This window comes from Plectropomus leopardus, chromosome 7, assembly GCF_008729295.1.
Source record: "Plectropomus leopardus isolate mb chromosome 7, YSFRI_Pleo_2.0, whole genome shotgun sequence".
NCBI classification, from domain to species: Eukaryota; Metazoa; Chordata; class Actinopteri; order Perciformes; family Serranidae; genus Plectropomus; species Plectropomus leopardus.
The window spans coordinates 34918096-34933788 of record NC_056469.1 but is presented as its reverse complement, the minus strand read 5'-3'; positions in this window follow the sequence as shown (position 1 = coordinate 34933788).

Sequence of the window (15693 nt, the reverse complement as noted above, 5' to 3'; positions counted from 1 at the left end):
AGCTGTGCCTCCACCGGCAGCTCTCCTCCCCGCCCTGTGCTTACTGCGCTCGGCCTGCAGGAGGTGCTGCAGCCCGCTCCTCTCTCCTCCTCCTCCTCCTCCTCCTCCTCTCCGCCGTGTGTGTGAGAGGCTTCCCCCGCTATAAAGCTGTGAGAGCCGGCTGGAGGCTGTAAAGGCTCTCCAGCAGCCAGAGGAGGAGGAGGATGATGATGATGAAGCTGTGTGTCCGTCAGCGTGGAGCTGATCTCAGTTCAGTCCGTCTGAGCTGAAACTGGAAACTTTCTGATGCTTTTCTGACTCCTGAGCTTCTTTTTCTGCTCCTTCTTCTTCTTCTTCTTCTTCTTCTTCTTCTTCTTCAGGCTTCTCTGAGAAGGTAAAACACAAACTCTCACACTCAGGTTTCTGAGCTTTTTCTCACATTTCATCATGTTTCTGTTATTTTTTCACATTATATTCTCACATGGCTGTTCTGTCAGTGCTGAGCGGATGTGAATCTAATGTGTTAATGCATTATTCTCTGCTGCTGTGTGATATTTATGATCTCTGCTGGTATTTTATGGATCAGTAAACATTGCTGTAATATGATCTATTGAAGCTGCACAGTGGGTGTTCCTCTGATGATGATGAAGAATATGTGTGAAGCTGAAATTCTTCTTTTTTTATACAATCTCATGATTTAAGAGTGTTTTTTTTTCTAGTTTGTTTCATTTTGATGAGTTTAAATGGACTTAATGTGCCTCCAAATGCTGGAAAAGCAGACAGAATGGAGTTTTTAATGTTGTATTTTCTCAGATTTTTGTGTTTTGTGAATTTTATTGAATACACAAAGTCTGAAAATATGATTCTGGCGTTTATTTCTATTAATTTGTGACGTGTTTGAGAACGTGCAGGCAGTCTGTAGCTGGTTTAATGGATTTATGGTGTAGTGTTGTGAGCTCATGCAGGCTGGGTGTAGCTGTGTGACATAATAACTGAAATCATTCATTTATTCATCATTCATTCATACGGAGAGCAGCTGGTGAGTCTCTGTGTTGACTTTTGACTGATATCAAAATATTGATTCAATGTTTTCATGAGATGCACTTTGTAAATGGTTTTTACGATGTAACTAATGGTTTGTGAATGATTTATTCACGCTTTATCGATGAGTCAGAAGACATTTATAGGAAAACTTTTGGCGAATGAGGTTGTAGAAAAATCCCTGACAATGGTTTATTGTAAAAAAAAATAAATAATTACCAACTGCCTTGAACTGATCCATAAAACATCATTAACAAAGTCATTAGTTATCAACCCTTTATTGATGTGCATTATTATAAATGTTTTATAATCTTTTGCTGTTGAAGTGTCTGTTATATTGAGTTTTTGGTCTCACTTATAGAGGACGTTAATTTTAATATTATCTTGCAGATTGTTTCTTAGTGTGTGCGTGTGTTTCTGTGTGTGTGGTTACAGTGTGTGTGTGTGTGTGTGGTGACAGTGTGCAGTTAATGTGGTTTTGTAGTATTTCTATGTCTACTGCCTCTATATAAAACCTGTAACAGTCCACTTGTGTAAAATTATTTTATATCCCGCCCTAATGTTTCATTTGGGGTGATTTCTTTAAATATTTTAAAAGTATTTTGATACGTTTAGTATATTTTTAAAATTGTGTTATGGCATTTCTGCATTTCTGTCTGCGCCCTAAAATAAATGATTGCACATAAAGGTAAATGTGTGTGTGTGTGTGTGATGCAGATGGTTGGTTCACACCATTTCATGCTGAGCTGTTAACTCATTTACTTTACATGCTTTACTTTAAAAAACTCTGTAGGGTCTGTTTGGTTTTCTGAACAAACAACGAAGAATCAAAATAATATTAAACGGCCGAGGGCTGGACTACAAAAATCAGATTTTTAGAAGACTGATTACGTTTCTTTGTGTCATTTTTATTTGAAGCAATTTGTCGTCAAGTTTCAGCAGCGACATTAGGATTCCTGCTGTGATTAATAGCCAATCAAAATGCTCGATGCAAAATTCTGCACCAGCAGCACAAAGACTGGATTGATTTTATAGCTGTTTTTAAACAAAAGTTGTTTGAAATGTTTTGTCTGAGAGCCTATCCCTTTAAGACCGCCTTCCAAAAACGCCCAGTCTGCTCTCATTGGTCAGTGTTTCCAGGTCTGCCACAAATGACTGTTTTGGGGTTTGGATTGGGTACAGGTTTAGATTTAGGGGTTAAGAGGAATTTAAAAGACTCCACAGAGTCCACTGACCTCAAACTTGTTGGCTTTGGGGGCTGCCACAGAAAAACTGATCTCCCCGAGTCTTGAAATACGTTCAAAAAACATTTAGAAGAGAGGTTCAAGGTCCACACATTAGATAAAATACCAAATTTTCAATTTCGTTCCACAAAATGTAAACAACATGTTGGCTTAGAACAAAAAAAGATTAAAACACTTCATAAGAATAAACAGAAAGTGCACTTCAAAATGAAATTTCTGTGCTTAAAATTCACTGTACTTCAAAATAAAGTATGTGGTCCAATCAGAATAGATCCGCAACTGAATTTTGGGCCGCGACCCAGCAATTGGGAACCACCATTGATGCGTAACTCTCCCGTTTTACTGGAACCACAGAGTCCAAACCGAAGCAGGAAAAACAGAGAGAAAGCTCTGATGTTTGACGTCAGGATCTGTCTTCAGCTGACGTGACGTGATAAAGAACGGAGATAAAAAGCAGAGAGGAGATGTAACTGTTGGTCTGTGCAGGTGAGATAAAAGCTTTCGACATGAAACACAGATAGCGCTGCAGGTCTAATCTGGACTCAACACGCCCAGCCTTTCCTTTCTTTCACTTTGTCTCTATGAAAATCATCTTGTAGAGAAATTTACTGCAGAGACCATCTGTTAATATTTAGTCAAAGATAGTTAAAGTTACATTATCATTATGAGATTACTCGATTTCTTTTTCCCCTGAAGTTTCTCTCAAACTTTCTCCACCAAAGAAAATAAGATCTGAACAGTGATTTCAGACGAAGTTATATCTCAGAAAGCAGCGAGTGCATCCGCAGCAATCAATAACAATCTTACCCAGGTTATCTGTCGAAATTCAGGAGAAGAATCAAAGTCACACTTACGGGTTTTAAAGAGACTAAATGCTGACAGATTCTCTCAGGCAGGTTGATTTTTATATTTGAAATGAAGCGGCTGCGAGCTGAAAGGAAATCAATCTACAAACTGACGGAGATAAACACACCAAATCACTGATGTGGTGTTTTGAATTCAGATCTGTGTCACTTCATCAATAAAACAACAAAAGTGAGCAGAAATCTATTTCTGCCACAGCGGGGACTGATTGGACTTTCTCCCAGTGACCCGACAAACGCATCTCCAGTCCGAGAGCGGCATCTCGAGGAACTGTGTCCTCGTGTGTTTCATGTATCGATGCGGGAGGTCAGGCTGTGATGGAGGGACGTGTGGTGAGTGTTTATGTGTTTTTGAATGGCTTTAACACTTAGCTGCCTGCCTGTTTGGACGTGACTGGACGGGATGAGCCTGCTTCGCCCCGTTCCTCCACCACGTATTTTTTGTGTGCAGTTTCCTCTGCTGAGACTGATTTGATTAAACACCAGTTTTCTGCAAGTTACTGCAAAATAAGTAATTAGTTAGTTACCTCTTTAATCATACAGCCGGACAGAACCTGTCACGGCAAACACGTTCTCACTCCGAACTCGTTACATGGTGACGCTCAGTCAGTGGCCTTTCACGTTTCCACGTTGACCTATAACGTGCCGGGATGCCACTACAGTGATGTCAACAAATGCACGTGGTCGGATGACGTCATGGTGGGATGACGCAGCCCGTTACCGTGATGTCAACAAATGCACGTGGTCGGATGACGCGGCGCGGTTCTGATAACACATAACAGCACAGACTGTCATGATGGTTGGGATGAGGCACAAAAGTCATGGATGGTAAAGTTTAAGCAAAAAAGGTGTAGGTGTAGACTTAAGGTGTAGAGAACACACACACACACACACACATACAACAAATACACACACACACACACACACACACACACACACACACACACACGTATACAGGAGACACCAACACCAGACTCCTGCACGAAAGTCGGTTATTATGGGACCCATCCACCTCCCTGCCCGCTCACCCCTTATATTACCTGGTTACCCAACCCGTTCTCACTCCAAACTCGGAATGTCAAAGCTTGACGTAGAAAGGATAAAATGTCGTAGGTTGACGTGGAAGGTCACTGCCGCCATGTGACGACTTTAGCCTGAGACGGGGTTGGTTGCGGCCATATGATGGTTCGCCAGACTGTATCAGGTTGAAGCTGCTGGTAACAACAGAAGTGCGAGGCTGCCTAAAGGACGGGCGGGATGTGTATGGATGGGTCAAACAGACCCCGGACTTTTATGTGGAGTCCGGTGTTCACTTCCGGTCTGAATCTGATATTTTTTTGTTCTTAGCACTTTTTGTCTAATCCTAATCATTCGTGCCACCATGTGCATTTGTTGACGTCCCAGTCACAGAATCCCGTAAAATAAAGAGCAGACACAGAAAGACACCAAGAGCGTAATATGTAGATGCAGAAATCCTCGGACAAAACGGCGATATGTGATGACTTAGGACGAGGACGTGCTGAAACTACTCCTGCCAAACATATCACCACACAGAAGGAAGTGTGCTGTACTTTTATCACTAATTACTATTTCTACTTCTTCCTTTTTATTGGAAGATGGAAGATATTTGATAAATATTGATGATGATGAGTTTTTGGCTGTTTGAGAAAGAGACACTGAAGTTGGCAACTTATTTAGAGAAAGTTTGGGACATGAGGAAGGAAGCATTGTTCCAGTGGGTCTACAATGCGTATTTAGGCATTGAACTACACATTAGAAACATGTAGTGTGGACTATGTTGCTCTTGCTGTAAAGGAGTCGTATAATCCCGGGGGGATGTGCCATCAGGTGACATGACGCTAAAATAAAAGAATTCATTCGCTCATTCTGCCGCTAACATCACTGACCGAGCTCATGTTACAGCTCAGCCGCTGCAGCAGGTGTGTGCTTCCCTCTGCACCGTGATACGTCTTCTGAGGGTTTTTTAGAAACCTAAACCCCTCAGTGACCATCACTGTTTTTTTCAATGACGATCGTGCCAAGACAGAAAAATGAACAAAACGTGATCTTTTGTGAACGATAACCAAGTGTTTTTTGTGCCTAATGCCTTTTTTTGTACCTCACCACACAGTAACCATTGTGCTTTGCTAATTATAATGATACTAATAAAGTTTATTTTCATAGCACTTATCAAAACCAACGTTACAAAGTGCTGTACACAGAAGAATCAAACAGTGCAATTTCCGTTACCATATATTAATACATATATAACAATCCATTACAAAGAGATTATGGGAATGCCTTTCGTTAAAAATAAGTTTTAAAAAGTGATTTAAAAGATAATAATGACGTAGCAAGACTCAGATCCTATTGCTACATAATAACCTACAAATGTAATAAATGTGTGGTTTGCAGAAAGTGTTTAGTCTGTCGACTTTTGCATCCGTTTGTTATCCTGAAAACACAAAGGTTGTAAATACAAACATGACCGTCACCGTCTGTATTCAGTCACATTGTGAGTATTTCACAGCTTCAGTCAGCTGATGTGACAACAGAAGCAGCCTGCAGTTATTTTTACAGCAGGTGATGATGAGGGTGAATCACTGTGACAGTCACAGTTACACATCAGACTCATCGACCAGCTGATCGCATCATCGCTCCACAAACACAGACTCACCTCACAGATACCGTTGTCTCTGCCGAGGATCGTGGGTACTGTAGTATTTACGCTACACACCAGACAAAGGAGGAAAAACATGCAAGTAAAAAACAGTTTTTCAGTGTTAAATGATCTGTCATGTCGATGGTAAAGACTGCTCATACATCTTAAACTACCTTGTTAAAGTCGGAGAAAGACGGCGGTCAGAGCGTTTGTGGTTTTATAACAAAGTCGAACTACTTCCTTCTGAACAACTAGAGAGAAAACATTTACTATTGACCACAAAAGGTCAGAAAAACATGAACTCTGATCGTTTTCAGTGTTTGAACCAGCCTCATTAAAGTATCGGCTGCTGGTTGCCGTGGAAATCACGTCTGGACCGGATCGACGTTAATGTGTGACCTGCGACCTCAACACACCTGTAATTAAACAGCTCTGAGTCAGCTCCCGTCACGGACCTCTAATCAGCAGCTTTTCACCGATCCGAACACGCAGCAGCAGATCCTGTGGAAAGCATGAATTACAAAACTCTGGCACTGAAGTTTTGTTGTCACTGCAGCTGATCCGAGGTTTGCAGAATCCTAAAATATTAATGCTCTTGTCTGGTGATACTCAAAGTAACAGCTACAGACAAATCTTTGGAGGGCGAACGACGCTCGCTGGCTCGGGGGCGTTAAACAAAATAATGTTAAAAACAAACCATTATGCGGAGATTGTGGCGGCGGGAGCTTCCTTCATGTTTTTGACAGATTATGTTCTCGGGTAAAAAGCCGTTGGCCATGTGAACAACAGACAAAACAGCACATAAAGAAATCATGTAAAAAAAGGCAGAAAAATGGACCAACAGTGGAGTCCAGGTTTTACTGAGGATATCAATGTATTCTGTCTGATATCCTACCAAAATGCATTCGACGGCATTCATTTTCTGCAGGAAAACGGAGAATCTGCGTGAATAGCCTGTGCAATATAATAGAAATACAATGTCATTTTGGCGAATTAAAATAAAAGTGACGACGCTACAACAACCGGCAGCCTACGGTGTGTCACCTCAGCATTACTCTCAGCAGTGTCGCAGAGTAATGTAAGGTGGCCGAGTGCAAAAAGCCACAACGCAAACGCAAATGTGTTTCGTGAACATTTATAAATCTGCCTTAATATTGCCGTGTCTCCATACACACTAATGTACGGTTTGTGATATTTGTAGAAATCAACATGTTGGCTGATTGTGATATTTCATTTTAAAGCCAACATCTGCTTCTCAGTAAATATTGCAATATAAAACGTGTTTTCTGTTTAAAAAGTACAAACGTAGAAAGATAGATGGCTGGTGGGTAACCTGGACTGTTAACATGATGCATAAGAGGCGCATATTCAGTGGATACAGTGTGGACGAGAGCAAAACTCAGTTACAGACTGAAAAAAAAAACGTGTCAGCATGAGAAATGAGAACAGCATGACGACTTTAAGTATTCCACAAGTATTTCAAAGTATTTGGAATATATTACTTAATTTGACTGACCCTTTGAAACCTGAGCACACTGGCTTGACTGCTTTTAAAAAGGAATAAAAAAAACACACGAGAAGTTACAACTACTTGATATTTAGAAAAAAAGGTAAAAACATTACAACATAACATAGTCACTGGCTTTTTAGCCATGTTGTAAAAAAGAAGACAAATGAATTTTCTGGGGCTTCAGGGGTTTAAATACTGAAAGGCGTCTGAGTGCAGCACAACTGATGTCCTTCCAGGTTTTAAGGGGTTAATCGGATACATTAAAAATGACATTTTAAGGCATGTATGTAGCTGAATGAGTTTTAAAAGTCACCCTCTGAACACTGACTCTGAGCACTGAAATGCAGACAGGACCCCCTGACGCGGGCAGGTCACAAACTGTAAAGCGTCCTCAGCGTCTGTGTGAGCCTCTGACGGTTGTTATCGTTCACCACAAACATTTTGTTTGTTCCGCACAAACCGGCACCGTTACCCAGAAACCAGCAGCTGACGGCGAGCAGAGCGAGCCCCTGAACGACATGAATTATTAACTCTGTTGTAGTGCTGCAGCTGTACTGGGATGTGTGTGATGTGATTTTCATGAGCAGCTCTTTAATCTGCTGCTGGATGTCAGCGCGCAGCGAGCCTCAGCTGGTGGGAGGATTCATCCACCGCTTGGCTGAACAGCCGAAAGACGCTCCGCACCTCCACCCAGCATCCACCTGCTGAGCTCACGCTGCAATTTACAGATGAATTACCTCTGCTGCTGCTGCAGCTCACAGCACACTGACGAGCCTCAGGGACGAGAGATAGAGCTGGAATCATAAAAAAAGAAAAGAAGAATCGTGTTTTATGAGTGGCACTTATCTGAATGACTTAATGGATTTCTACGTGTGCACTCAGCACCACAGCGGGCCTGAATTTTCCCCTTAATTTAACTTAAATACATTTAAAACCCTCCTTATCCCGCTTAGAAAATCCATTAAAACAGCTGTAATTTCTGAAGTAATCTGTAGTATGAGTATCAGAAATACTGCATTGATTGCAGGGGTAAACTGTGGTTCATTCACAGTTGCTCAAAGAGAATTATTACAAGTAGATTGACTGATTGATTGATTTCATGCACACAATGTAGTTGACCCTCATGGGTTTATAAGACTCCAAAACTGCTGTTGCAACAATCAAAAAATTCATCACATTTCATTTCATAAGAGGGGTTAAAAATATTCTACAGCTCAGTTTTAAACAAAAAAGAAAAAAAAGAAAATCTGCAACAAAAAATGTTCCTGAAGCACAACTCAAGAAATAAATACAAGTACAAGTATATAAAAATATGACATAGAAATTCAGTAATAGTAAAAAATTAGCACTAGTATGTAAATATTTAAAAAATACTAGTATGCATAATATGCTGAGTCTGTCAAGCGTGTCAAAATACAACATGTAAAGAAATACAGAAATAAACTATTAGCTCTAGTATGTAAATGTTTAAATTTTCATATGTATAATGTGCTGAGTGTGTAAAGTGTGTAAAATATAAAACTGTGCCTAATGCTTCAGTACAATGCATTAAACTAGTACATAAGTTAAAAACATACAAATATAAATATGTGAGCAATACTACAATAAACAACAGAGATATATATAAGTAAGAACGACAGTAAGTACAGTTTGTGTTACATGTTAAATATAGCCTACATTTAATATTTGGAAGAATACTGCACATTTGAAGAAGTACACCACATATTGCAGTTAAGACATTGATATAAATAATTGTTGCACCTTCAAACCCTTGTTGCACATTTGGAGAAGAATAAATAAATTATGGAATTTTAAGACTTTTTTTATGAATCATGCAACGCACTAACACCTCTGGTGGTACCTGTTGCATCATGTGTGAGGAAGCCTCTTCCAACAAGCACATTTAGCATCATGTGACCTATAAAATCTCCAAAAAGTGTTTTTATTGCAGTTTTGTGAAGTATGGTTTTTTGAATCGCCGGAAGTATCCTTATGTGAGCGCAAAAACTTTTTTTGCGATAAATGGGAGTTTTTTTGTTTTAAAATTGACGTGTTTCCATGAGGTGTATTTTATATTTGTGTAATTTAAGGGTTAATGGAAACCTGCTGACAGCCAGCCAGCATTTCTCGAGCGGAGAAGTTTGAACTTTTTTTTGTCTGATATCAGACAATATCAACCGGTTTAAACATGGCGACAATTCTTCATTCTTTATTTATCCTGTTTAACTTCCACTAATGTTTCAGATGAATTTGAAAATGAGATGGAGCAGATTTACTTCCATACGAGTGACGTTTTTGTAAGTTAACAGACGTCTGTTTTGACGGCCATATATAGACGTTTCGTTACTTGGGTTCATGTTTACTTCCTGTCAGCTGATGTACATCTCAAATCTCTTCAACGGGAAGAACAAAGGGATCAATTTAGGAAGTTTATGTTGTGGAGTTTGAAAGGTTTACGCCCACAGATGCTCCCAATCGACCAGGAGAAAGACGGCGTTAAACAGAGGCAGAGACGACTGATTACTGAGTATTTTGTGTGTATTTTTAGAGCATTGGGTATTTGTTTTTGGGAATAAGCAAATGGTGTTTTTGGTCCAATGGGACATTTTTCAGACTGTTCTTTTTCATATGGATCGCTGGAACAATGGCTCAGTTTCATGATGGTTTATTTGATGTTGAAGAGCACTGATTCCTGCAGAGGGACGAGTTATCTAAGTTCATGAAACTCTCTGACTGTGACTGACGGAGGAGCTGAACTCTCCCACGACAGGAAAGTAGTTTATCGTGTAACTTAAATTTATTATAAGATCGCTGCTGTTCTCAAAGTGAGATCGCTTGTTCCTGTTGTCGTGCTCTTTGCAGCTCACATGTTCTGGTTTAATTTATAAACTCGGCATGTCTGAACACGCTGATGTTGTTCTACGTTTAATTCACAGGACTTGTCACCATAAGATTTTAATTTGAGCAGTTTGTGAGTTTAGCTGCTGTTTACTGTGAAGCAGCGTGTGTTGTCCATTAAAGGGAGCTGGAACGCTGCAGGTCCTCCTCCTGCAATTCCAATTATAACTTGGACAGATATTTATACATATTTTAATGAAAAATACATTTGTTGTGTTGTGTGTGTATTACTGTCAGTTGTTACGCTCACACAAAGTACATCATTACAGAAATGTGCAAAAACTGAGGAAAAACAGCTACCTGCAGTGTTTTTTGTGTGCGAAAGGTCGTACTTTTCTCTGCCCAGCTGCAGTTTGTGTGATATGTGCAGATTTTTGGTAAAACCTCATGATGACAATAACTGAATCTGTGGTGTAAAGTTTTGGGCAAAAGGAATATTTCCTATTCAGACAACCGTAGGATGGATTAAGTCGGTAAAAAATTCAAAGTGCGAATGTTTAAGTTATCATTTAATAATAAATATGTTGAAAAATAAAAAAATACAACCTTATTTATAAATTTAAAATGTTTATATAAGGCTTTTCAGGTGTTTTTTTTATTACCTTTTCTAACTAATGGACCAGTGAATGCAGCTTATAACATGAAACACATTAATTTAGACTGAAGTGTTTGTTGTGTTGTTAGCTGTAAATTAATCCGTTAACACCTGGATCGACATCAGTTTTCTTGTGCTGTAATCAGATATCTTTTACGAGCATTTAAACTGCTGAAACCTCAGAAAATTGGTTTGATTTCTTTCAAAAACATGGAGAAAAAACACAATCATCAACTTGGCAAGAAAGTTTCTACAAACTGCAAAAAGACAAACAAATAAAAAACAAACAAATTTAAAAAAAACAACAAAAAAACCCTAATAATAAATAAATAAAAAATAAAATGTGACACGGAAATTATCTGAAAATTAGCTGGGCAAGATTAATAATTATGGAAATTTTCCCAGAAAACTTTTTTTAAATAATTGTCTTAGTTATGTATTTTAAATATTGCAAAAAAGAGAGAGAATGAAAAAACACATTGAGGTCATTTTCTTTTTTCTTATTTATTTCCAGATAATTTTCTTCAGACCTTTTACTAATTTTGGGCCATTTTTTCCTGTTAAGATTCCTGTCGCCCTCTTACCAGTTTTTTTAAAGAAATCAAGCCAATTTGCTCAGGTTTTAAAGGGTTAAAGATTAATTAGATTATAATATTAGATTTAAGAATAAATAGATTTCTGCCTCTTAAAGCTCAGAAAAGTCACTTTTTTTTTAGAGCCAGTAATTAAGAACTAGAATGTAATCAATAATACTGATTTTACTGGTATTGATGGCGTCCATGCGGATCTTTTTGGCGGTGAAAACTTGACTTTGTGGTCGTGTCTGCAGCAGAGATGCAGGTTGGTGTGTTTCAGTGACCTTGTGTGACATTAAACTCTTAAAGAACTGATCTGTGGTCAGTTTCTTAAATAGACTCGCTGACCGCGGCCCTCAGCTTCCGCTCTTCCTCCTCGTGTAACCCGAGCCGCCGATGATGAGGAGGATATCAGTAACTTCTTCCTGTGGAGAACATTACTGACGGTTAGCCGGATACGCGGCCTCTATCAGACGCTGCGGATGCGTTAATGGAGGCCGGTGATGAAGCGGCGGCTCAGACACGAGCGCCTCTTCCTGAGTCAGCAGAAATCGTTTCCTGTGAGCTCATCACAGGAAACTATTTCGGTGACGGTGGAGACGATGAAGCTGCGATCGGGACCGTGCTGGAAATCTGAGCTCGGTCAGGCGCTTCGAGACGTTTTACTCCGGACTGAACGTGTGACGCGTGTTTCTGTTCTGGTTCAACATCAACAAAAAGTTAAAGAAGGAAACGAGAGAAAGGGTTTTTAAAAAGTGTGTGTGTGTGTGTAAGAATTAATGAAACCGAACCAGACACACACCTGCAAACTCGCGAACCCGAGAAAACGCTTACATTTGTTTTTTGTTTGTTTTTTATTGTCTTTTGTTTGGTTTTCTTTTTTTTTTTATCTTTTTGTTTAAGTATCTTTACATTCATTATTGTTTTGTTTTGTTACTTTCATGCAATAATCAATCCAATATCATCTATTTTTAACATTTCATTTGGCTTTATGTCTGCACTAAATGATAATAAAAGGTAAAATAAATAAATATCAACAGATGAAGACATTAGGGAGTATTCAGTTTTATTTTCTGCATATAAAGGGTTAAGTGTTTTATTTATTCATGAGTTGTTTAGTTTGCTGGTTTATTAAACTTTCAGGCGTCCGCGGTGAGCGCATCACGAAAAAGTCAGGACAGTTTTGGACACAACAGATATTTTTTAAATTATCGACATTATTGAGTGAAACGTCTGAAAGTAAATTTGGAGATTTTAGAGATGAAGATGTTTGAAAATGATAAAATGTGTAGCATGCTGCCGTAGTGACGCGTGTCACGTGACGCTGCGTTACGTTAATAACAAACTGATTTATTTTAGGACAAATTATGATGTTTTATTTGCCTTCTTGTGAACGTGATATCTCCAGAAAGCTTTCAGAGAATTTCTTCAAATTTGACACAAACATTTACTTTGACTCGACAATGAGCTAATTAAATTTTGGTGATCGTAGGTCAAAGGTCAAGGTCACTGTGGCCTCGTCCATCTCATTCTCATGAATAACATAAGAGCGACCTCAGAGAACGTCTTCAAATGAACTTAAGGATGAGCTGATTAGATTTTGGTGCTCAAAGTTTTTTGAAAGTTTTCAGACATTTTTGGAAAGTAAGGGGATTTTTGGAAAATCATAAATTTTGGAAAGATAGAACTTTTTTTTAGACAAGAGCATGTTTTGAAAGTGAGGAGACTTTTTGGAAATCACACACATTTTGAATTTTGGAGAGTGAAGCTCTGTATTTTCTACATCTTGAAAACTGATGACATGTTTAAAAAAAATTACTGTTTTGGAGAAAAACTGAGGACTTTTTCAGGAAAGTGATGACTTTGTTTTTTTTAAATTTAGGACATTCGTAAACATCATAAGGAACTTTTTGGAACTGGAAGACTTTGAGGGAAACTGGTTACTTTTTTGACAGAATTGATTTTCTTAATAGGGCTAGGTAGACATTTTTCAAATTTGAGGGCATCACTGGAAAGTCAGAATATATATATTTTTTGAAAATTAGGATAAGCTGTTTTTATTATTTTATCTTATTTATTTTTTAATTATTTTTTCGGTATTATTTTTTGGTTTATTTTTGTTTTTTTGGTCTGTTTTGTGATTGTTTGGATATTTTAAAAAGATATTTAGAATTATTTCCTGTCTGAGGGTTTAGATTTGTTTTACTTTTGTTAGTGAAACTCTTAAATATCAGACAGTTTAATCAGGAGACACTCAATAACTCTCAGTTATTTTGGACATAATGTCCAGACGTGATTGTGTGTAAAGAGATAAATTTAGATTAAATGAACCAAATGGGCATAATTTCGAACATAATGTGGTAATCTCCTGAACAATATAATCAGATGCTTCCAGAAGAATCTGAGTGGCTTCATAAATTATAATTAGAGGAATGTAATGAACAAATGACACAGGAGTAAAAATCATCTGTTATTCTAATTTAATTAACATTTTGTTCAGCAAACATGTTGGGGCGGTCGTTGCACCCGCTCTGATCCTGACAGGAAACATTTCCATGCAATTATAATATGTAAATCAGATATTAGGCGAACACGTCGGCACGGCGAAGCTCGAGGACGTCTCGCAAAGTTTTAATTAAAGTTCTGCCCGCCTGTCTGTTAGAAACAGGAAGTGAGGTGGAAAACTTCTCAGACCCTTTTCAGCTGTCAGCGTGACGGAGGATTTTCACAAGAAATATCCCATCAAGACGAAATTCAGGCAGCCGACCCGACTTAACCCCGACCCGTCAAATATCAACACTCGGTCAGAAGCCCGTGGTGCCATCCGAATAACTGCAGTTGTATGAAAAAAGTTAATATATTAAATGTCCAGAAAATTTCCTTTATAAATCTAATAATTATATATTTAGAGTTATCCTTGAAAAAACAAAAAAGTATTACTCTTTTTTTCTAAGCACTTGAGGTCATTTTCATGTTTGTTCTTATTTGTATTTTTTTTTTCTGTCGCTTTCAGGTCATTTTCTTGTAACTGTTTGTAAATTTCTTCCTAATTTTTGGCATTTTTTTTAAAAAATAAGAACGTAGTGAGCTGGTATGTGTAGCATGCTGCGCTGGTGATGTTTGTCACATGACTTTACATTACATTAGTAACAACAGCAGATTATTTTAAGTCAAACCATCAAGTTTTTTTTCTCTAAATCTAACCACGCGCTTTTTTTCGCTGTAACTTTAGGAACTAAACCTAAAAACTGTTTATTTTTTTCTGAGTTTATTTTAAAAAAGACAATGTGTGAAAACGGAAGTTTATTTTGAAAATACACAACGCATGTTAAAAGCTGATACTGACACACCATCACTGTCAAAAACTGTTGAAACTTTAACCCTTTAACACCTGGGTCGTCATCAGTTTTCAAACTCAAAAAAAAAAAAAAAAAAAAGGTGTAAGGTGATAAGAAAAACCTTGGGGGGGATTATATGATATTACCAAAAAAAATTGGGAAAAATGTCTTTGTCTTTATTGTAATTCTAATAATTATATATTTAGTTATTCTACAAAAAACACAACATTTTTAACATTTTTTATTAATCTTTTCTTTTTTAGCACTTCAGGTTTTGTGTTTATGTTTTGTGTTTTTTTACAATTCTATTTTGTTGCTTCTTGTCAGGTAATTTTCTTGTAACTTTTTGTAAATTTTTTCCTTATTTTTTGGCATTTTTTGTCGAGTCGCTCATTGCCTTCTTCCTCTCATGCCTTTGAAAGAAATAAAGCCAATTTGCTCAGTATTCAAAGGTTTACAGTAAATTGGGCCCGCACTGTCATCTTTGATATTAGAAGGGTTTCTGTTTGTTTTTTTATTTGCTGCTGCCGTGATGTCGTAGGAGGTTTTGAGTGTTAGAGATGGATAAAACTCTTTATTTTCTTAACTTTAGCTCCTCATTCTGTCATGTCACTAAAACAGTTTTCCATCTTTCTCCTGTGGAAACTACAGAGCCTGGGAGGTGACATGGTGTGTGTGTGCATGTGTGTGTGTGTGTGTGTGTGTGTTTTATAATGATTTATTAGTATTTCGTTTGCATGTTTTGTTAAAATGTGTGATACAAACCATAAAATGCACATTTTCAACCTGCCAGTTAGTGACTGCAGCTCCTATCTGCTCACTGAAAGATTGTTTCTGCGTCAGAATGATTTGGTTTCATTCACAGTGATTATATGTGTCATATTAAAGCCCACCTCATCCCCTTTACTTGTTTAAATACCTTTAAAAGGACCAAAAAATTAAAATACCTTTAAATTTCCTCCACAGACTTCCTGTCCCGCCTCCAACC